The sequence below is a fragment of the Papio anubis genome, chromosome 4, assembly GCF_008728515.1.
Source record: "Papio anubis isolate 15944 chromosome 4, Panubis1.0, whole genome shotgun sequence".
In the NCBI taxonomy this organism is placed as follows: domain Eukaryota; kingdom Metazoa; phylum Chordata; class Mammalia; order Primates; family Cercopithecidae; genus Papio; species Papio anubis.
The window spans coordinates 97,289,207-97,304,184 of NC_044979.1; positions in this window are offsets into that span (position 1 = coordinate 97,289,207).

Sequence of the window (14,978 nt, forward strand, 5' to 3'; positions counted from 1 at the left end):
AGTTTAAGGCCAGGTCTCACTCTTGGTTCAGATTTCAGACACCTCAGAGGTGGCTATAACTTAAAGCCTGCAAAAATAAACTTTAACCACATTCGGGTATCCCCCAAGCCTATAGCTTTGAAGGCCTAAAATATACGATCTTTTAACTTAGAGGCTGCTGGTTGCCTGAGAGGCTGAGCAGAATTTCCTAAGCAAGAGGGGACAGGGAAAAAGGCCATTGTTTCTGTAGATATCCAGGTTCAGTTCAAAATCAGGGCTCACTGAAAAGGGCATGTGTCTGTGACTGCTCTCTTGAATGTAATTTTTGTGTCTCTCTCTCTCTCTCTCTTGCTCCCATAGAACTGTGCCCTCACAGCAATCCAATGTTTGATTCTCCCTATAGAAAGCAAATCTGATCGGGGTCTTCTTTACTCTCCTCCTCCTTCTCTTCTGTTCTGCAGCCCATTCAAAAGAACCTGCAGAAACACAGAGAGACCCATGAGGCGTCTCTTGCCACTGGGACTAACTCTGCCTGGGATCCAGAGACCAGAAATGGTGAGTGGTTTTTCTTCAAAGGCTGCTTGGGTCCTGGGGCTGGGATTGCCTGCACAGTGAGAGGGCCTCCCTTGCAGCTGCACCCAACCAGGGAAAGGGGTGGAAAGAGTTTTTGAAGGACTCCAGAAGATGGTAAGCAGAGCCACCTGGAAGACCTAGATTTCTCAACTCTACATCTCCTGGAGGAGGGATTCTCTCCTGGGAGTGATTGGTGCCAATTCCAGTTTCCAGATTTGGTTTGCCTGCCTAGGAAAATTGGAGCCTCATTTAAATCTTTTCCTAGAAGTCGTATGCTCATTCTTTGGCTTTCTGTTTTCTATTAGCCAGAGACTCATGTAAGATAATCTATGTTTCTCCCTCTGACCTCTGAAACATGTAATTTGGGGGAGATACTGTATTTAAAATGCCAGTCCCAGTAATGAGCCCAGCTTAGCAGTGTGAGCTCCCACCCTCCCCTTAATGAACAGAGCTGTCGAGAAATAATTTCACTTTGATCTAGTTTGTGACCTGAGTTCTTGGCTTAAAGAAGACTGGGCAGCTAATTGGATTCTTCAGTTGCCTTTAATCTCCACCTCAACACTTGGAACCTGACCAAGCTGAATTAAAACAAGTCTGATAAACAAGATGTAGCTGGCTCCCAGGTTAACAGCAACAAGAAAATCCCCACCACCACTGTGGGGTTTAATGATCACAGCGTGGTTGGCACCTCACAAAAAACATGAAGCTGTAGGCCCGCAAAACCTGCAGCACGGAAGTCTTCAGAATCCTTTCCCCTCCCTCCTAGCCCCCTGGATGTAGCTTAATTAGAAAGAGAAGGAGGGGTAGTGGGAGATGGGGAAGAAAAACTTACAGTTGGTGAAAGAATCAGGTTGGGGGTTCATCTCAAAGGGAGGCAGGACGTTGAGGAGACTTTGTCCCTGGGAGAGGAAGCAGGCCGAGCCTTTGAGGGCTGGACAGTAAAGATTGCAATTTGAATTTCCAACTGTGTTTCAAGAATGAGGGGATGCAGGAGGGAAATAGGATATGAGGGGCAGGGTTATGCAGCCTGGCGGGCTGGGAATCATGGATTGTATTTAATCTTTTCAGATGCCAGGGTTTTGTGTTCTAGAAGCAAAGCAGAAGGAGGAAGGAGTCTGCTAGACCTCCCCATTCTTAGTATGGGGCCTGAGAAGGGATTCTCTTGGACTCCCCTCCGGATGCTCCTGTCTGCTGTCTCCCTAAGTGGCTGGAGGAGTTCTGAGGGAATGCTTTCTCCAAGGCAGCAGGGGTTTGCTCTAGGCCAGGATTTCTCAAACCTCCGCAATATTGATGTTTTGGGCTAGATGATTAATTCCTTGCCATGGGGGCTGTCCTGTGTGTTGCAGGATGTTTACCAGTATCTTTGGCCTCTACTTATAGATGCCAGTAGTGCCTACCCCAGTTAAGACACCCAGAAAAGTCTCCAGACATTGTCAAATGTCCCCTGGGGGGCAAAAATTGCCCCCACTTAAGAACCACCAGTGTAGACCTCTGTGAGGCAGGCATTTCTGGGAAAAAAGTGTAGTGCTTTCCTTGAAATGATCTTTGTATAGTTTCAGAGAGCTAGGGGAGCAGGGCAGGGTACTCCCGCTCCTTCTTTGAACCTCTCCAGCAGGGCAGATCATGAATTCCTTCCCAGGGCTGTCTTGATCTCCTTATTGAAGGTGCTACACTTTCATTAAGCCTTTGAGCAAGGACTTTGAGCTTCCAGGGCATACAATCCGAATCTTTAGATACACTGAATCCAGGACAGGTGTGTGTGTGGGTGGGGAAGGTGATGGGGGGCTAGGTGTATATATGGGTCTGTCTAAGATAAATGCTAGGGAAAAGATATCCAGGCCTCACCTTTTCCTGTAGCTTTGAAAGCTCTTTCTTTGGCATACTTGGCCTTGAAGTGGGAAACAGCTGGGTTTTTGTAAAACGGTTGTTGAGGTTATCAGGGAATGGAAAGCCTATTACACATATTGAGGTGAGAGGTAGTGTCTAGGATGCTGTTACCAGATTCTTATGCAGTAGGTGGTCTTACAGCTCCTACCCATCTCTTCCCTCTAGCTCTGACTCTCAGCAAGCTCCACTCACATAGGCTTTCTGGAAACTGTTAAGATCCTAGAAAGTAGGAGCTTGACATAATTTATTGAACACTTGGTATTACTATTATAATGCTGACGGAAAATATTTTAAAAATAAGAGGCTGGGCATGGTGGCTCACGCCTGTAATCCCAGCACTTTGGGAGGCAGAGGCAGGCAGATCTCAAGGTCAGGAGTTTGAGACCAGCCTGGCCAATATGGTAAAACCCCGTCCCTACTAAAAATACAAAAATTAACTGGGCGTGGTGGTGGGCACCTGTAGTCCCAGCTACTCAGGAGGCTGAGGCAGGGGAATCATTTGAACCTGAGAGGCAGAGGTTGCAGTGAGCCGAGATCATACCACTGCACTCCAGCCTAGTGGACAGAGTGAGACTCCACCTCAAAAAAAAAAAAAGAATTTTATCACAATCCAGACATCTCAACCAGATCCATCCACCCTTTTCTGTCTTCTCTCTTTCTTTCTCTCTCTTTCTTTCTTTCTCTCTCTCTTTCTTTTTCTTTCTTTCTCTCCCTCCTTCCATCCCCCATCCTTCCCTACCTCCTTTCTTTCCTCCCTCCCTCTCTCCCTTCCTCCCTTTCTTTCTTCCTTTCATTTTCTTTCCAGAATATGTTCACATAGAACACAAATGAAGGATGGTAAAGATTAAGAGAAATTGATTAATTGACAAGGACAGTTCTATCAAGTTTGCATTGCAATAATAGCAATGACAATAGGGTTAACTTATGTGACCCTTATATATATTTTTCACATCTAGAGTAGGTTATAGCCACTTTGGGCTAGGCACATTTAGCCAGATGAATTAAGCTTTAGGTATTTGACTAAAATCACTGGTTGAGTGCTTACAGAGTGTTCATCACTTTACAATGTTAACTCATGTAAACTGTTGAACACCTCTAGGAACTGTTATAATCATCTTCATCTCACAGATGGTGAACAGAGGCCTAGAAAGCTTAAGTAACTTGCCCAAGGTCATCTAGCTACTAAGGGACAACACTAGGATTGGACTGAGGCATTGGATTTAGGGTCCATATTTTCTTTTTTCTTTCTTTCTTTCTTTTTCTTTTCTTTTTTTTTTTTTTTTGATACAGAGTTTCAATCTTGTTGCCCAGGCTGGAGTGCAATGGTGCGATCTTGGCTCACCGCAACCTCCGCCTCCCAGATTCAAGCGATTCTCCTGCCTCAGCCTCCCGAGTAGCTGGGATTACAGGCATGTGCCACCATGCCTGGCTAATTTTTGTTTTTTTAGTAGAGACAGGGTTTCTCCAAGTTGGTCAGGCTGGTCTCGAACTCCCAACTTCAGGTGATCTGCCCACCTCGGCCTCCCAAAGTGCTGGGATTACAGGCGTGAGCCACCTCGCCCAGCTGGGTCCATATTTTCAACAACTAATTTCTGCTGCCACTTGTTAATATGCTGGGTAGGGACAGTGGCCCAGGGGACAACTGTTGAGGAGGTGGGTATCTCTACGGGTGTAGCCACTGCTCTGGAAGCCTCATTCAGAGCTTTGGGGCCGGATTCCTTGTCCACAGTGTGTCTATTAACATAAGCCTTTCTGATAATTGAAAGTAAGTTATGGGAAATGTAATATATATCTCCGGTATTTACTAGCTTGGGAGCACGGGAGACATAATGAAGGAGGGAAGTTTGTAATTGTAGAAAAACATCAGTTCTAGGAACAGAAATCAGTGGCAGCCAGAGACGTTCTCCCCAGGTTTCCGGCCCTGCTGGTGGCCCCTCCACCAGGCTCCATACAGGCAGGAACCCCCAGAAGAGGAAAGGGGCCTGTTATAGGAGTCATCAACCTGTCACCACGGCTAGGGTGAATATGGCCTCTGAGTTGGGGGGAGGGGGGAGGTTTACTCTTTAGCACCACCAGCTGCAGGGATGGGGAGGGGCTGTGGAGGGTAGTGTGGGGAGGGGAGGCTGGAGGTGCAGCTGGCCTTCTCTACCCACAGCCCACAGCCTCCTCTGAACAGATATTGGGCCAGTAAGGTGCAGTGCTGCGATGCTAGGCCCTGGCCCCACTTGGCACTAAGATGAGCATGGTGGTCCTTACCCTCAGGCAGCCTTCACATCTATAAGAATGTGCATACATGTGTGGATTTGCGTGTGAGGGAAACATGGAGGGTGACACAGCTACGTAAATGATTGCACCGAAGGGAAGGCTGAGATAAGAACCTAGGGATGGAGCAGTATGAACCTGGTGCCAAGAGGTGTGGGGTGTCAGGGTCTGGTTGAGGATGGGCAGCAAGGAGGCTGAGATAATGACCTGGGCAGGCGGAGAGGGGCCGTCCCAGGTGGAGATGCAAGGAGGATGCTGGCAACAAGCTCTGGCCCTTGGACTAGAGGGGAAGGGAGGGTAAAGGAGGCATTGTGTGGCACTTATCAGGTGCTGTGCTTTGCAGGGATGATCTCATCGAACCCTCACAATATCCCCATGTGGTAGGTACTGGTGTTACCCTAATTCTACAGATGAGGAAACAGGCAGAGAGGGTCAGTGACTTGGGCAAGGTCCTGTGGCTGGGTGGCAGAGAATCTCTGTGAGCTGCTCTGAAATGGTCCATAGGAGGAAGCCCAGCACCTGCAGTGAAACCCGGGAAAGGGGAAACTTACTGGGAGGCTTTGATTCTGATTTGTGGCCTTGCTTGCTTTAAGAAGGTTCTCATAAGAAAAAGCTGCACGCAGCCGGGCGCGGTGGCTCACGCCTGTAATCCCAACACTTTGGGAGGCTGAGGCTGGTGGATCACCTGAGGTCGGGAGTTCGAGACCAGCCTGATCAACATGGAGAAACCCCGTCTCTACTAAAAATAGAAAAAAATTAGCTGGGTGTGGCCACGCATGCCTGTAATCCCAGCTACTTGGGAGGCTGAGGCAAAAGAATTGCTTGAACCTGGGAGGTGGAGGTTGCAGTGAGCCAAGATGGAGCCATTGCACTCCAGCCTGGGTGACAAGAGCAAAACTCCATCTCGAAAAAGAAACAAAGAGAGAGAGAGAGAGAGAGAGAGAGAAGAAAAAGCTGCACGCGTCTTACATTTCTGTATTTCCCCCGTGCCTCTGCCAGCCCCATCTTAGAAGATATCCGCGAGTGATGAGAAGTCCCCCTCCTCCCCAGGATGAGTGAGAGGGCACCATCGCTGGGGCAAGGGCCCCTAGGCGCAGAATGCACGGATCCGAGGGACACACCACCGGACTGACCTGGGGTGGCGGGCGGGGCCGTGCCGCGAGAAACCGCAGCTCCTCGGAGGAGGTCGGGCTGCGGGGCTGGCGGGGACCCTGCAGGCTGGGCCCAGGTGCGGTGAGGCCTCCTCCCGACCTGGCCACGTCCTCGGAGTTCGCTCGGGGCTTCGGGTTTGCAGAGCCATCTCCCGCCAGCCCGGCTTGCCCGGCTTGCCCGGGGATGTGGGGGATGTGGCAGGACCTGCTCCGCGCGACCGCGGCCCAGTGCAAAGCGTGATCCACCACCCTCTTCTGCTAGGTGGGAGGAACCTGGGGCTTTGCGCCCCTAACCAGCAGCATGACCGTCGCGGTCAGGGAACTTCTCATCTGTGAAGAAAGCTTAAGAATGACACCACTGATAGGAGCATACGTGCTTGCCTGCCCATAGCGGATAGGAACAAACGAGATCATGTATTCCATGAACAGGCATTTAATGCCCACCTGCTGTATGACAGGCACTGTGCTAGGCACTTATCTTTTCATTCTAAAATATTAATTTTACATCGTGTCCTTTTGGTATACTTTATTGAAATACTATGTACAAAAAGTGCAGAAGTCATAAGATCATCTAACACCAACAAATATTTATTTTCTTTCAACAAATAAATGATTCTGTAAAACTTACTGGCAATGTGTGAGGGTATTGCACGCTGCAATAAAGTGTGTCAGTAAGAGGCCTGTTCTCTACATTTCCTGCTGTTGAGCTGGGATGGATTTATCCCAGTACTTGCTTCTTCTGGGACTGGAGATGGGTTTTCAGTTCCACTGGCACTGAACACCCTGGCTACCTCCTGTGATCTCTCTGGAGCTCCTCAGTAGAGTAAGGCGTCTGGCCTTCACACTAAGCACCCTTCCTCCTGTGACTGATGAGGGTGGGTTGGGTGTATTTCAGAAATAATAGGACAATTTGAGTGTGGCTTCTTGTATTTATTATTACTAACACAAATGTTATTCACACATTCATGATAATACACATTTGCAGGTGAATGGCTTTGGCAGACCTGCTGGAAGAAATGTGAGGCCTGCGACTCATCATGAAACCCCAAGAAGGTTTCACTACTTTACCAACTGAAAAGTTCTCATAGGTGGCTTTAGAGAAGAGCCTTTCTTCCTGTGCAAATAGAATCCTTCTACTGAGCAGTCTTCTAACGCAGTCATCTCAAAAACGGAGATAACACTACTCATTTTATGTTTTTTGCAGAAAACTTTTAGAATAGTGCATGGGTACATACTGAGAGTTTAATAAAAATTAGCCACAATTATTATTCACTCTGTTACACTCCCCCAAAAGCTTATTTGTCTCCATTCTTGCCTCTTTAAGAAAGGAGGTAGTAGGTTGGAAGGTCCAGCCTAATTGTTATAATGTGCTGCCATGAATTCCAACCTAAAAATTAACAGTAGGAGGTGTAGATCCCTAAGTTTTCTCCCTGCACATTCATCCCCTGTGAAGACAGGGTGATTGGGTAAAGGTCCAACCTCCCTTCCTGGGCTCCCTGGCCTGGAGATGTACCAGGGCACTCCCTAGGGCAACCTCATCAGAAATCAGAATCCTCATCAGCAGACCTGAGTCCTTCAGGCCACCAGTGCCTTCCCAAGGGGGTTAAATGTTCTCTAACAAGGGCAGTGGTAGGTATGGAGAAAACGATGGAGTAACAATTCCTTCCATATGAGTGGAGATTTACAGTTGACAAGGCACTGGCCATTTCTCCATGTTCAGTGGGGTTGATAGGAAGACTTCCCTGGGTTTTGTGTGTTTGTTTTTGTGATGATGGAAGGGTACTGAGTGCAAAGAGCCTTTGGTATTTTGAATGCAAGGTGACTCTGCCTTTGGCTTTGGAGTTACAGACACCTAGATTTGAGCCGCCACTCTGCCACCTATTTGCTTTGTTACCTTCAGCAAGTCTGCTTACTTATTTCTAAACTTTAGCTTCCTCAACTTGAAAATGGATGTAACAATATCACCTAGTTAGCCCATAAGGCTATTGTGCAGTTTAATTTCTATGATGCAAATAAAGCACTTAGCTCAGTGCCTAAAGTAATGTAAATGCAATACTAGTTAGCTTTCAATATATATTATCAATATTCTTATATGATTCTCTTAGACATGGCAGAAAAAATTCATTCTGATTTTATAGGTGATAAAACTGTATGGAACTACTGATATTTACTATAGCATGGATGAACCTCAAAAATTATGCTAAGTGAAAGAAGCCAGACCCAACAGACTACCTCTTGTGTGATTATGTCTATCTAAAATGTCCAGAAGAGGTAAATTTATGGAGATAGAACATTAGCGGTTGCCTCAAGCTGGAGGTGGGAAGGGGAATTAACTTAAAAAAAAAAACCTGAGGGATCTCATGGGTTGGGGAGATGAAAATGTTCTGAAATGGATTTATCGTGATGGTTGTACCACTTGGTAAAGCTACTAAAAATCATTGTTTTGAACACCCTAATATTATAATGTATAACATATACTTCAGTAAAGTTGTTTTATTTTATTTTTTTATTATTTATTTATTTATTTATTTTTTTGAGATGCAGTCTTGCTCTGTCGCCCAGGCTGGGGTGCAGTGGCCGGATCTCAGCTCACTGCAAGCTCCGCCTCTGGGGTTTACGCCATTCTCCTGCCTCAGCCTCCCGAGTAGCTGGGACTACAGGCGCCCGCCACCTCGCCCGGCTAGTTTTGTTTTTGTATCTTTTAGTAGAGATGGGGTTTCACCGCGTTAGCCAGGATGGTCTCGATCTCCTGACCTCGTGATCCGCCCGTCTTGGCCTCCCAAAGTGCTGGGATTACAGGCTTGAGTCACCGCGCCCGGCCAGTAAAGTTGTTTTAAAAACCCAAAATATCACAGGAGAAGAGGGGGAATAGAATCTAGGTTTCCTATTAGGTGTTTTTTAGACTCTGCTACCTTCCATTGGGTAGGAGAGACGAGGCAAACAGCAGGAGAGGAGCCATGGTTAGAATCTTCGTTAAATAAGAGAATGGAACTAAGACAATTCAGAGAATGTGGAGGTGGTAGTTTCTTACAGAGGGAAGAATGGAGACAAATAAGCTTTTGGGGGAGTGTAAAAGAGTGCATAATAATTGTGGCTAACTTTTATTAAACTCTCACTGTGTGCCCAGGCACTATTCTAAAAGCTTTCTGTATAAAATACAAAATGAGTAGTGTTATTATCTTCATTTTTGAGATGATGAACTTGAAGCATAGAGAATGTAAATACCTTGACCACAGTCATAAGCTAATACATGGCAGGGTCAGGATTTGAACCCAAGTAGCTTGTTCCAAAGCGCCTGCATTTTACCCTGTTGCTATTAATACATATAAAAAGGAGGAGAGAAATGTCAGGTTTCTGGGCAAAAATCTGGAATTATGTTGTGTGGATTCGTGAGCCTGGAACATTCTGAGACTTTGCTTTAAAAATGTGATGTTGTTTTATGTACAAGTATGAACTACACCACATATCTTGCTGGGAAATGGATTTGCTCCACCACCTATTACATGGATGATATCCAGCATGGATATCATTTTTGTATATGAATATCTTAAAATGCCAGACAACCCCTTCACTTCTGTGTTTGAAGTGTGGCTATGCTCATTTCCCAGAGTATGAACTGAGCTCACATTTTGGGGACAACATTCAGACTGATGTAAACAATCTTAGAGTTACTTGGACCATGTGCCAAGCTCCATTCCCCCTCCCCTAGTCTCATTCCAGTTCCCTCCTTCATCCTTGTGCCCTTTGCCTCATTCCTGTCCCTCTTTACCTTTCCAATGCTATTTTCTTCATGAAATAGGGAGTCTTTCTGGATTGAATAGAAAAATTATGCCTTAAAGAACCACTCTTTTGGTTTGCTGCATTGAGGAAGAATATGTGTGTCACTAGAAGAAAAAACAGGCCATATCTATACAGAACTTGAAAAGTAATGGATTGAAAATTTCAGTGCTTCCAAGGCCCAAAAAGTATTGCACCATTTTTTCATCTAAATTGTATGAATAGATTAAGTGAAAATAATATTCTCATTTCTTTCATTCTTTTGATTTAAGTAATTTAAAACTATTTGCATGTATAAAACAGGCAATTTGTAAATTTAAGTGAAAGGAATGCAGACTTCTTGGATGCTGTACAGGGAGGGAAAGGGTTTGAAAAGATAATTAACATAGTAATGAAAAGATTAGAGAAAAGTGGTCAAGTGATCACAATCTGGTGGCCTTGGGATGGGGAAGAGGTATAATTTTTAAAAACCTTTATTATTTTGTGTGGGAGGAAATACAAAACTAATGCATGCTCATTTAAAAAGATAATCAGTTTTTGAAGATATAGTGTCGCAAGTTAATGCCCCATATGTCCCCATAATCCCAAAGTAACAGTTGAATATGTATTCCTCCATATCTGTGTGCATATAAAAATATACATATATTTCCTATATAACAATCCATGAAATTAAGTCACTAATCATATCTGATTGCTTGCAGACATTTGCTTATAATTTCTTTCTCCATTTTTACAAATGTGGAATCATATTACACAAATTATCCTTTTTCATTTAAAGTATGCTTAGACCTGTTTGCCTATGAGCACACAGATCTCCTCTGAATATAGAGTATTCCTTTATATGAATGTTCATCATTTTATTTAACCATCATTTTATTTATACATTGATGACTATAACCATCATTTTATTTATACATTGACGACTATCAGCTATTTCCACTTTTTCCTTATCACTAAAATAATCTAGTAAATATTCTTGAATGCATTCATTTGGGAATATTTACTAGATTATTTTAGTGGTAATGAAAAATATGCAAATTTTCAGAAGTGACATTTAAGGGACAAACCGAATAATAACTGTAAATTCATAAATGTCAAAATTGCCTTCAAAAAGGTTTTGCCGTTTTGTTTTTTGTTTGTTTTAGCGTTTCACCAATGGTTTGAGGGTGACAGTGTCCTTGCACGACGTAGTCCGTCTACAAAGTTCTTTTACGAAATGTGAATTATATTGAAATTGGGCTTCCTTAAAATTCATAGAGCTTCGCCTCAGTGGAGGACAGCCTGGAGTAGGTGAGGGGGTCTCGAAAGGAATACCAGGCCAGGGAGTACTGGTGAGTGTCGGAGGGGAAGGGCAGGTCGGGGAGAGGATCCGCAGGGGCTGGGGTGTCTGCAGGGCTCCCCGTAACTCAGAGGGGCCGGACACCGCCGCCGGAAGCGTGAGCTTTTCTCAGCAGATGGAGAATTCATTTTTAACCCTCAGGGAGGAATGGGCTGAGACATCAGACCACCGCTCCTAGCGGGTCAAATTTCCTCCCCATAAATTCAAAACATTCGCTTTAGGGAATTCCCTCCGTGGTGCGCAAACCCGGGAAGCCGCGCGCCGTGGGTTTTCTTGGCTGACAGTCCGCGCAGCTTGAGCCGCCGAAGCCGCGTCATCCCGCATTTGCAGGCACCTGGGAGTTTGCAACCCGCAGAGCCCGCAGAGGCCACCGCCGAGAGTACGCGACTCGGTGCCCCGTCGGCCTCTACTTCCTCGGATCTGAGCCAGCGCCCCTAAACCGCAGGCCGCAGCAGAACCTGTCCCCAGCTTGGAGAGTCCCTCGCGCTGCCCTGGCTTCCGGGTCCGCAGGCGACTCGCGCTTCTCCCGGGTCCGCCGGGACCCCCGGCGGGCGCTCAAGCCTGTCGGCCGCTACTTGTGTGTGGAGAATAGGCCCGGTTACACCACCTCAGAAATGCGGAGGAAGCTGGGGACACTGAAGCCCGGGTGGCTGCAGTGAGGCTGAGGATCTCAGATGGGTGACCCCCAGCTCTGGTCAGTACCTGGGGCCACTGCGTGTGGAGGACACTGCCCCCCAGGTTCCCACCTAGTTGGTCTCTTCCTTGGGTCAGTGGACTGCAGATGACTCCAATTGACCTAGTAGGCCATTTCTGTCCTAGAGTCATTTTTTGGCCAATATAGAATTTTATAACAATTCGAATTAGTTGCCAACATGTAGAAACACTTGAAAATGAAATACCTAACAATGATATCAGCTGGAGCTGAGATTCTGTGACCCCAGTCTTCTCAATTCCCAAATGGGACCATGGTCATTTCTCTCATTTCTGTTACACTTCTGTTACCAGCCCACTCCTGTAGTCACTGATGTGTGTTCCCTGTTGGAGTCACAGAATACCATGGTGGGGGCACCCTGAAAAATAGACCCCTTTAGCTCCCACTGATATTTGATGCTGTGAATTGGTCAAGGTTACCAGGGTGTGGCAGAGTTGAGATTAGCACTTTATTCACTGATGAGAGCCCAGAGGAGGGCAGAGACACTTCTGCAGGACCACCCAGCCAGAGAGCGGCAGGGGCACACCTAGAGCCCATGTTTCTGACCATTAGCCCCTTCTCCTGACCGCACAGGGGCCCCAATAAAATGCAGCCTATGACCAAAGATGTTGCATATGACCCTTGCTTGGGCTCTCAGGCTTTGACTCAACATCTAGTCATTGGTCAGACCAACTGAGCTTCCACTGCCTTTGTCTGTAGCTATAGAATGGAGGGAGTCCATGAGGGCTGGCTTGTGTCTTGCTGTCAGCTTCCAGGTTCTGGGTTCTTGCCTAAGAAACAACTGCATCAAACTGTGGGCAGATATTCCTTATCTTCTTGCATAGTCTAAAAATACACCTGGCCATACCATGGCAATTGTATTTGAACTTACGGCTCCAATCCCGTTGGAAATCAGTGCATCCAGTTATCAGGAGAATGTTTCCCAAACCTTCATGCTTGCCACCTCCAGGGTAAAGGGAGACTGGAAAAGTAACAGCCATGTCTCTTGCCAGCCCTGTCACAGTTCTGAGTTCAGTCCTCCATTTTTCATTTGGAAGCCAGAAAGAAGTGGCTAGACTATCAGAAGGCCCATAGGGGTGGAAACTCCCTATCTTAAAACCAGTACAGGGAAACATAGTGGAGGGAAAATGAACGGCTGGAGATAACAACCAGTGTGGGGAAAAGAAATACTTCTGAAATGGCTTCTTATTTTACTTGGGAGCATTCCCCACCCAAGGCTAAAGCATGCAAAGCAGGCCAGAGACTTAGATGTTTCTCCTTAAGGAAATGAAAGTTTGAGGCATTTATGTTAACATATGGAATATTTATCTGTGACTGCATTCGCTCTTCAGACATATCTTCTTACCTCCCTAGAAGTAAGTGAACAGCTCACAAAAGCTGCAGTTTCTGTGGGAGAAACTCAATTTGGATTTGAAATCAAGAAGGCTTAACAACACCCACTCTATATGAAATTACCACCCCATTTTAATAAAGTCCAAGATGTTTAATAGCTCACCTAAGGTCTTACAGCAAATTGGGAGCAGAAATAGAAGAGCTAACTGTTTTTCTCATTTGGTCTCCTGAGAAAGGCTTGTTCATTTTCATTCTATCTCCAGAAAAACGTTTTATTTGTCCTCTTCACAATCCCTCCTTAATATCTCACTTAGGTGTTATCACTGTGCAGGTAAAATAATTTATTTTTAAAGTGGCATGTTGTACACGTAAAAATAATTGAGTCTGCCTGCCTGGAGAAAGGTTCAGCTGCCTGCCTGGAAAAAGGTTAACTGTAGCCTAAAGTTCTATGAAGATGTATAATTTGTCAGTGAAAAATATATATGAACACATATGCATACCCCTTTATCACCACTCAGAAAGACTTGGGAAACTTACATTTTCTTCTTCTCTCTTTCTCATTTGGAAAACACGGCTCCTTCATTTCCCATTCTCTTGTAGACCTTTGGTCCTTGTGACCCTGTTCTCTTTACTTTTATGTTTGCAAGGCAGAGTACGGCACAGGCATAGCATATTCTCATCACCTACAGGCCAAGAATTTGGTCTCAGATAATTGTGCTAGTGAGGAGTAGCTCTGGCTCCCAGTCTTAGAAAACTTAAAATAAGCAAGATAAAGGTTTACAGTTTTCCACCTAAAAGCCTGGATAGGGGCTCCAGGGCTGGTGTGATGCTTCATGATGTCAGAGATCTGAGCTGCTTCTACCTTGTTGCTCTACCTTATCCAGGCCCAGGATGTCAGTAGACAAGCTCCATCCAGGCAGCAGGATGGAGGAATGATAAAGAAAACCATTGGTCGGATGCGGTGGCTCAGGCCTATAATCCCAGCACTTTGGGAAGCCGAGATGGGTGGATTACTGGAGGTCAGGAGTTCAAGACCAGTCTGGCCAACATGGCAAAACCCCATCTGTACTAAAAATACAAAAATTACCTGGATGTGGGTTTCAGTGGGCCAAGATTGCACCACTGCACTCCAGCCTGGGTGACAGAGTAAGACTTTGTCTCAAAAAAAAAAAGAAAAGAAAAGAAAGAAAACCATGCAAAGAGCTTGTACATCTCTGTCTTTTAAGGAGTGTGCCTGGAGGCTGCTACGGGACATTTCTGCTGACATTCCAATGGGCCAGAATTTATTTGGCTCTAAATATAAGTGGCCACCCACTAGTATATTTGTTCCAGGTATGGAGTTGTTGCCTCTTTCATCTTCCTTTCAGTACATAAACTTACTGAAATTCCTCAGTCTCACATTCAGGGAAGTAACATGCCACAGTGGTAATAGCTAACATTTATTGAGGATTAGTGAGTGCTAGATATTCTTGGAAGTGCTCTGTATGTACTAACTCATGTTACCCTCATATGGCCCCATTTTACAGATGGGGCCAAATTAGAACCCAAGCAGTCTAATTTACGTATGGGCACTTAACCATTATTCTAAATTGCCACTGTAATTAAGAGGGCAGCCACTGTACTCTGTTATTATTTATGGATCATCTTATGCCTTTACTACAAAAGGAACATTTCCTTATCACACCAGGCACGCCTTGATTTTCTTCTCACTATTCCAAATTCCAGTGAATGTCTTTTGCAAAAAGGACACAAAATCCTGGATGCCATTTACTATAGCACTGCAAAGATAGCAGCCAGATAATTCTTTATTTCAATTTCACATTTACCATCTCCACATCTGCTGCTTTCCAACAAATGCATTAATGCATCCTTGTTTTGCTATGTAGTTATTTCTTTCTTTCTTTTTTTTTTTTTTTTTTTTTTTTGAGACAGAGTATTGCTCTGTTGCCCAGGCTGGAATGTAGTG